Here is an 8,733-nt window from a genome sequence, read left to right on the forward strand (position 1 = left end):
GAAATAGTAATAAATATTATTCTAAAATCTTCAGGGACCCTGGCTTGGCTTATGCGACCTTCTGTTTGCTTCAGATGAAGGTCAAGGAGAGGGTGCATTCTCTGGACATTCAGAAGTGGGGACAAGTGCGGATGTTTACTATCTAAATTACATGCATTACCTTCGTGCTTTTTCCTCCTTATAATTAGTTCTCTGACTTTCTTGGGGTATTTTCCAATGCAAAGGTATTTGCCAGAATGCAGTCAAGGCCGTTGCATGTGGTTTGTGTTTTATGTTTGCCTGTTCCTTGCTTGTCCATGGTGTTGGGGGCCAGAAGCATGAGAAAGGGAAGAAAGTTTCAGTTTTTAATAAGATATTCTTTCAATTTACCATTTTGTTTCCCTGATTTTGTTCATTTAGTTAGACTCTCGCTTTACTAGTTTACTGAGAATCCTGTGTTGCCTGTACTAAGCTTTTATTAATCTAAGGTAGTGACACAGAAAGTGGATGCCACTAGGGGCGAGCCACTGTGGCCTCTAACACTTTCCCTGCCAGGTTAGAATCTCAAATTCATTCCAGTTTAGCAGCCAGGAGTATTTACAACTCCTTGTTTTATCAAACTGAATGTGAAGAGTCCCCTTGGTGATACTTAAGGTACATTTAAGAGAGCGGGAAGGAAAAAGAGGGGAGGTGACCATTCCTTTAAAAGTGTGATTCCATAGGAGAGACCAAATCAATAAGTTTAGGAGGAAGAGAGAATTGGGACTAGCTAATTTATTTGAAAGAATAGAAGTAAGTGAAAGGGCAAATGTTTTGAAAGGACTGGTGTGAAATATACATGAACGTTTCCCTAGGGATTTGGGAGAGGGTTGGATGGAAGGAGAGGCAGGGCAGTGAACTAGGCCAGACCCCATCATGCATCCTTGGAAATGTGCTCCTATCTCTGGCCAAGAGGCCTGAGGTCCCCTCTCACAACTTTTGTGCTCCCTGGGATATTTTTAGAAAACCATTAGATACAGCCGAGACTCGTCGGGAGATTAAGGTGTGAGTTCTGTACCTGCCATTTACCTTCCAGGTGAACTCAAGGGAAGACACTTACCCTCTCTGAGCCTAAAATTTCCCACCTATTCATAGTTACTGTGCAGCTCAAGGAAACAGTATTTATGAAATCACTTTCACAGAAGGTATTAGAGTTTTATTTATTTATTTATTTTTTATTTCAATATATTATGGGGGTACAGATGTTTAGGTTACGTATGTTGCCCTTGCCCTCCCCTCCCCCCCCAGTCCGAGTTTCAAGTGTGCCCATCCCTCGGATGGTGTGCGTTGCACTCTTTGTGTATGCATATACTCGTCCCCTCCTCCCCTCCCCACTGCCCGACATCCAATAGATGTTATTCTTATATGTACACTTATGTGTTGATCAGTTAATACCAGGTATTAGAGTTTTAAAATTACCATTCTCTTCCATTCTTCAATGGCTCTTCCTTGCCCTTAAAACTAAGTCTAACTCAGAATGACTTTAAAAGCCCAACACAGTTTGACTTTATAACACTGTCCAGCTACACAGGGATTCTCAAGAGTTACCACAAGGTGAGAACTCAGAGAAAATCAAATCCTGCTTCTGCATTTTTTAGATTAGATGTTCAGAATTGATAGAGACATTTAACAAATGTCACTTTTTTGTCTTATACCTCTCACATCTCTTATATGTCACCTGTATGACAGGAATATGGCAGTGTGTTTCTGTTTTAATCACTGTTTTGAGGATGCATAAAAAGAAATTCTCTACCCAGCTTATTTTCATTACCTGATAGCATATAATCCCTTAATTTCCATTATATGTATATAGTTTTCATTCATTTTCTCAGGGGAGGTTAGGGAGTTCTGAGTAGTCCTCTTTTCTTCAATGAAAAATGTGTAAGCTACCACTAATAAGAATAAATACTAAAGAAACAACTAAAAATTTATTATTGCCTGTGTCCGGGATGTTTTGTTTAGATTTGAATTTCTTGGAAACCAAGGCTGTATTCTTTTGCTTAACATGATGCCACAGACCTTTACACTCTACATGTATTTGGGTTGACAGTTTTCTGAAACTCCTGGCATCAAGTGATCCTTCTGCCTCAGGCTCCTGAGTTACTGGGATTACAGGCGTGAGCTACCACACGGGCTGGGTTGACAGGTTTCTTTCATTTCATTTTGTAATGTGAACTTATGTAGCCATGATGGTGACCAGTAAGTTTTCAAATGAAAAGCAAACTAGTAGTCAGTATGTCTATGTCCTAGAATGCTGAAAACTAAGTTCAAATTGTCCAAAAAGTTTCTAAACTATTTTTGTATGTGTAAATTTTTAAATAACTGTGCCTGTAGAATGTATTAAAATCTTAACACATGGATAAGGCTTTTGAGAAAGTATCTTATCTGTTAAGTTAGACCTTTCACCATATATAAAGAAGAAAATCACATTGTGTTTAAACTCTTGACAGTATCAGATTTGAAGTAAAAGTGAACTAATGCATTGTTTAATTTGACATTAGAATACACAATGCTGATTCTGTCTGATCAATTTAACAGAAATGCTTCTTAGAGCTCTGTCTGGGTACATGAAATGGATATCCAATTTTGTCTATGTAACCTTCCATTTTATATGGTTAAATTTTATATTTACAAAGCTCTTTCACAGATATTATCTTACTTTAGTTTTATAACAACCCCATGAGGTACTATTCTCCCCATTTTGCAAGTGAGGAAATTGAGGTCCAAGGATGCTAACATAACACAGGCTTGGTTAGAGGTGGAGAAGTGTGAATTTTAATTCGTTTCTTCTAAAGAAAATACCCTTGCCTTTTCTTCCAAACTTCACTACTTTTCTTCACATTCTGTATACAGTGATCTCTGAATACTGAATGTCCTTAATATAGTTATCTTAGATCTTAAAGCTTGCACCCTAGAAGACAAGTAAAACACGTGGCCTAATGGGCAGTCAATATTATTCTGTGGTCTGAGATAAATACAAAGTAGAAAGATAATGTTTACTGAACTGTATTAGTAGAGAAAGCTGGGCTTAGGTTATTTTTTAGCAATAAAGATTTTTGTGATTTTGCTATGTAGACTGATGTGTTGCTTCTTATCCGCTAATGAACTGATGCAGCTAAAAAGGAAAAATGAATCAAGATGATAGGTATGCTTTGGGAGGCTTAATATCAGGGCGTGCACTGCTGTGACATCAGCTTCAGCCCACACGGCAAGTGTCGTCTCTCATGCTGTGAAGTCTTGTTTAGGCTGAGACCAGGACCAACCACAGGCATCATAAAGTTCTTGAATAATTGCACCACTCACTAATAAGCTAGCCTAATGAGTAAATATCACGACAGAGTAAGGGACAGGCCATCAGCAGGAAGCAATATCTACTACAAACATAGGGTTTTCACAAGAATCCATTAATAAACATGTCCCAGCATGTTATTGACATAGTGTTTATTTTATGAATTTGCCTTTACTGCAAATACACTTTCCTCCAGCTGCATACACTTTGTGTTTCAGGCTTGCAGTTTTCCCTCTCTCTCCTTTAGCCATAGAAGGATTTGATTTGAATCATGACTAGTTTCGTGTTGTTAATGGAATGAAATTTGTGTCAATAACTACACATGGCAGAGATTGAGAGTGTTGTCTAGGAATGGCAGGTTTATAATGAGGGAATTTTCTTATTGACCCATGCATGTGTGTGAAAGTTAACAACTATAGGATAAAGTTTCATATAACCATAGACTTGCTAATGTCTGGAAATATTTCACCATTAAGCTATTTTTCACATATAGATGATGAAAGCTTATTTTGTCCAAATGCATTTTTTGCAGCGTTTTCATCATTTCTAACATCTCTGTGTTGGTTCTTTTTGACGGTGGTTTGCCCTGCCGGTTCCATGTATGGGTGATTTCCTGAGGCTCCAAGTGCTTGCTTTCAGCTCAGTAGGTAACCAAGCAAACTTCCAGCCCAGCTACAGATAGGCTTTGAACCAATTTTACTTTGCAGTAGGGCTGGACACAGCCACAGCCAAATGTATCCCTTGTTAGCTTTGACCCCTTTCCAGGGAGACCCATCCCTCATGGGTCAAGCAAATTTTTTCTAGTCAACTTTTGAAGCCGCTCTCACGGGAGGTGGCGGGAGGGACCTGGATGGGGTGGGAGGAGTGCCCCAGCATGGTGGTAGCACTTCTGTCTCTCATATACTCTCATTGCACACACTGAAGCCTGGCCTTAATCTAAAGAGGACTCAAGAACTCTAAACTCCTATATTTCTCGTGCATCACATCCAACTTTCCAAATAGGGAAAATGACTTTATGTTGAGCAGAAATGGCCATCTGGGAGCCATTTCATCTACCATAAGTGTCAAGGATGAGGGGAATTCTTAGACTCTGCATGTGAGGGCAGGAGGCTACAAGGCAGCAGCAACGCACCAAATGCATTGACAAGCACCTTTAGAGAAGTGATGCTGGGGGTCATTTTCCTTAGGCTTCCTTATTTTTCCTGGCACCGGTGGTGGTAGGGAAATACTGCTGTTGTACTGTTTCAGGCAGTCCGCTATTCAACCAAGCTAGGCCTACAAAAGCAAAGGGGCGGTGCGGTGGGGAAGACACTAATAGATCATTTTTAAAACACTTCGGTGTTTGTATTTTTAAGATCTTAAGAATACAGTCTGACAAAATAAATGTGGTTCACATTTAATTAAACAAAATTTTTAACAATTACAGTTTGACATTCTAGTATGAAATTTTATGACTTAAAGTAAGTTAATTTTATAGTTTAAAGCATCTCATAAAATTAGCCACCATTTTGGATTTAGAGAGACCAGATTTTTATCTTGATTTCAAATGTTCTATACATAGAGGTAATAATGTAGAATTGATTGGAATATAGAATTTGCTAGACTTTATATTTCTCTTTTTCATTATTTTAGAAGAGATTTTTTTCCTCTATTTATCTATACATTCAGCCCTATTATTAAATGTATGATGTTCAGCAAACTTCTTGATCTCTCTAAGCCTCCATTTGCTTCTTCTAATTGGAGATAATAATGGCACCCACTTCCTGACATTTCATAAAGTTGTTATGACAGTTTGCAAGGATTAAATACCAAAAATTTTATAAAGCACCTAGAACAATACATGTCAAGACTAAGTACTCAATAAATTTTCATTTATGTAAAATAAAACTTTCAGTTCATCTCTAAATATTTTTAGATACTAAATTTCTGCCTTAGTATATTTACCATATATTAGCCTCAATCCAGTAGCTTTTAGGGTCATGTATTATGCAGATTACACTGAAAAAAAAATAAGAATGTCCTGACAGTTCATATTGACAGGCTTTTTCTAGCAAGAAACATACCGTTACTGAATGATTTATGAATTGTAATTCTGTCTTTAGGATCTTGTTTTTACTGTTTTTTTGTCATCAAATTGCCACAGGGGGGAGTATAAGTTCTTGAAAGAAGCAAAGAATGCAATTCAAGGAATTTGGTACCAATTATTATTAAAAATGTCCATATCTAAAGCATCTAAAGAGATTATATTAATACCTAGAGAAGGTAGAAGTATTTATGGTAAAATAATAAATTAAGCCACTGTTTAATCTTGGATTTAATAATTTTGTGATAATTGCAAAAGCTGTATCTGGAAAATGTCTTGGTGTGACATGGAGATCTGAGTGTGTGCACGTGTGTATGTGTTTGTGTACACAATACTGATGTTGTCGGAGAAGGGACAAATGTAAGTTTCTAGTTTTTGCCATTAAAGTCATAAAGTGAAAGAGGGAGGAAGAGAGAAAACAATGAGAAAGTGTTAGTCTGTATAAAATGAGGATGAGAATGGTTTTGATACAATGATGTCATAAGGCCTCACAATATGGATAATACTGAACACATTCTGTACATATGGGGGTATTTAGCCTTATGAAATTCAATAACTATATTAGACTATTCCAAAATAGAGAGAACTGTTCAAGTGGAAAATGAAATATCCTTTTGAATAATACAATGAATTCAATAGCTACGAAGGCCATGACTTAATTTCATAATACTAATAGTCAAAGACATGGTTATTTCTTCTGCCTCTTTCAAACAAGTGAAGTCAGCAAAAGTCCTAGGGAAACAAAATGGAGGCTCTTTAGGGTTGAGTAGTTTAATTATGGCACTGGTGTGACCCTTTCCTATTGGGAGGTGATGATCTTTTGCAGATGGTTAGTCAGACTTCCTTCTGTCTCTCTGCTTCTTCCTACAGTCGTTGCCTAGGACCTCCTGATCTGCCACAGTTGATACTACCTCTGCCATACTTTTCCTTGCCTTCATCCCTTCCCCGTTTGCTGCAGTGTTCTGAAGAAGCCCCATTCTAAAGATTCTTTTTCTTATGGGATTTCCTCATGTGTGTCTTTCCTGTCTGCAACACACCAGGCTTACTGATTTTCTGACTTGTCGAGGCCTTTGTATATGGCTCACTTCCTTCCATTGTGTCCTGCGATGGCTGATTTTGTGTGTCTACTACACCGGGCTGTGGGATGCCTAGATATCTTATTACAAATTATTTCTGGATGTGTCTGGGAGAGTGTTTCCAGAAGAGATTAGCATTTGAATTGGTGGACCAGAATTAAGCAGATGGCCCTCCCCAATGTGGGTGGGCCTCATCCAATCCATTGAGAGTCTAAATAGAACAAAAAGGTGGAGGAAGGCTTAATTCACCCTCTCCCTCTGACTGCTTGATCTGGGACATTGATCTCCTGCCCTCAGTGGTCCTGCTTCTTAAACCTTCAGACCCAAACTGAAATATAAACTATCAGCTCCTGGCTCTCATGCTCTAACTACACCACTGGCTTTCCTGGGTCTCTAGCTTGAAGATGGCAGATTGTGGGACTTCTCTGCTTCCATAATTGTGTAAGCCAATACCTTATAATAAATCCGTTTATATATATATATATACACACACGTGTATATATACATACACATATGTGTATATACACATGTACATACATATGGCTGTTTAAATTTAATGAAAATCAAAAATTGAATTCCTTAGTTGTACTAGTTGCATGTCAAGTGCTCAGGAGCCACATATGGCTAGTGATTACTGTACTGGATGGTGTGGAGAATCTTTCCTCATTGCAGAAAGTTCAACAGGGTAGTGCTGGTTGAGACAGACCTCTACTCGTGCATTTGATCCAACTTCCTCCTGTCTTCTGTGGAACCATGTTCTCTCTTTTCCCCTTTCTCTTGTTTTTCAATTTGTTTTTCTCTAGTGGCTTCTTCTCAACCTATAAATGTGTACATTTCTCTCATATGAAAAAGAAAAAACCCAAACAAATGAAATACAACACTCCCTTTGTCTTATACGGCCCTCTTGATACTGCTTTTTCACCTTGAAGCTCCTAAAACACATACATACTCACACTCATGACGAACATGCACGCAAATCCCCTATGTCTACCATCTCCAAATACACACCTTCCAGTTTCCATTCAGTCCACCGCAATAAACCTCCTGATTGTTACACAGCAAATTTCACCAAATAACCTCTTTGTTGCTAAATCTAGTGGGTTCTTTTCAGCTCTCATGTAACGAGCTCTCTGTAGGTAATGCATTAAATCCTGTTCTCTCCAGCTCCTCGACCCTTTCCTTTGATCTCCTTTGCAGACTCATTTCCCTCTTCCTCCCCCTGTGACGTGGGTGACCCATAGTCTTTTGTGCCTGCTCTTCTTTTAACTGCCACATTGATGGTTCCCTGCTCTCTGGATCCCAACCAGAAACTCTTTTCTGAGTTCATTTGTGCTGTTAAGAGGATGTTCATGTGAATGTCCTACACAGATTTTAAAATAAGAATATTTAGAAGTAAACTAATTACCTCCTCCTCCCCATTCCAAAATCTGTTCCCTTTAAATATGTTCCCTGCCTTAGAGATTGGAATCACCATCTTCCCAGTCACTTCATAGTGAAACTGGCATGTTGTCTGATGCTCTTTTTTCTCTTTCACTCCCTGTATTCGGACAGTCACAAAGCTCTGTGGACTCCACCTTTCATTATATCTTCTTAACACATCATGTTCTCAACATCTTTTACCTGGATCAGTGCATTAGTCTTCCTGTTAGTAACTGGTCATCTGACCTACATTATTGTCCTCTCCAATTCATTCTCTCCACTGCTGCCCGAAGAATCTACCAATGTGAAGTGCTTACTCACCTGCTTGAAACCACACACGACTTCCCCTGCCTCTAAGATAGGCCCTTTGTGTGGCACCTGTCTTCTCCATTCTTCTCTACCACTGCCCACCACTCCTGCCCTACTCCTTGTTTCTTACCTCCTACTTTGCTCCAGTCCATCTGAATAACTTAAAATTTTATCATGCTATTTAATGCCTTTGTAACTTGCTTACCTTGCTCTTCTAGTGCTTGGAGGAGCAGTAAGGTGTACTTACATCAAATAAACCTTCGACTATAGTAGGAAGCTCTATTTATATTTGGTCCAGTAAATATATACTCACACATACACATACACAGTGAAACCGAAACTTTATGGAAAAAATTTTTTTTTTCTTTTTCTTTTTTTTTTATTTCAGCATATTATGGGGGTACAGATGTTTAGGTTACGTATGTTGCCCTTGCCCCCCCCCCCCTGTGGTTTATTTTCCTGGTGCTTTTTCTGAAATCTTTCCCTTGTTATTAATTTTGTGCTCTCATGAGCTCCCTCCCAAACCCTTATACTGCCCT

Source organism: Propithecus coquereli, unplaced genomic scaffold, assembly GCF_000956105.1.
Source record: "Propithecus coquereli isolate 6110/MARCELLA unplaced genomic scaffold, Pcoq_1.0 Scaffold98, whole genome shotgun sequence".
In the NCBI taxonomy this organism is placed as follows: domain Eukaryota; kingdom Metazoa; phylum Chordata; class Mammalia; order Primates; family Indriidae; genus Propithecus; species Propithecus coquereli.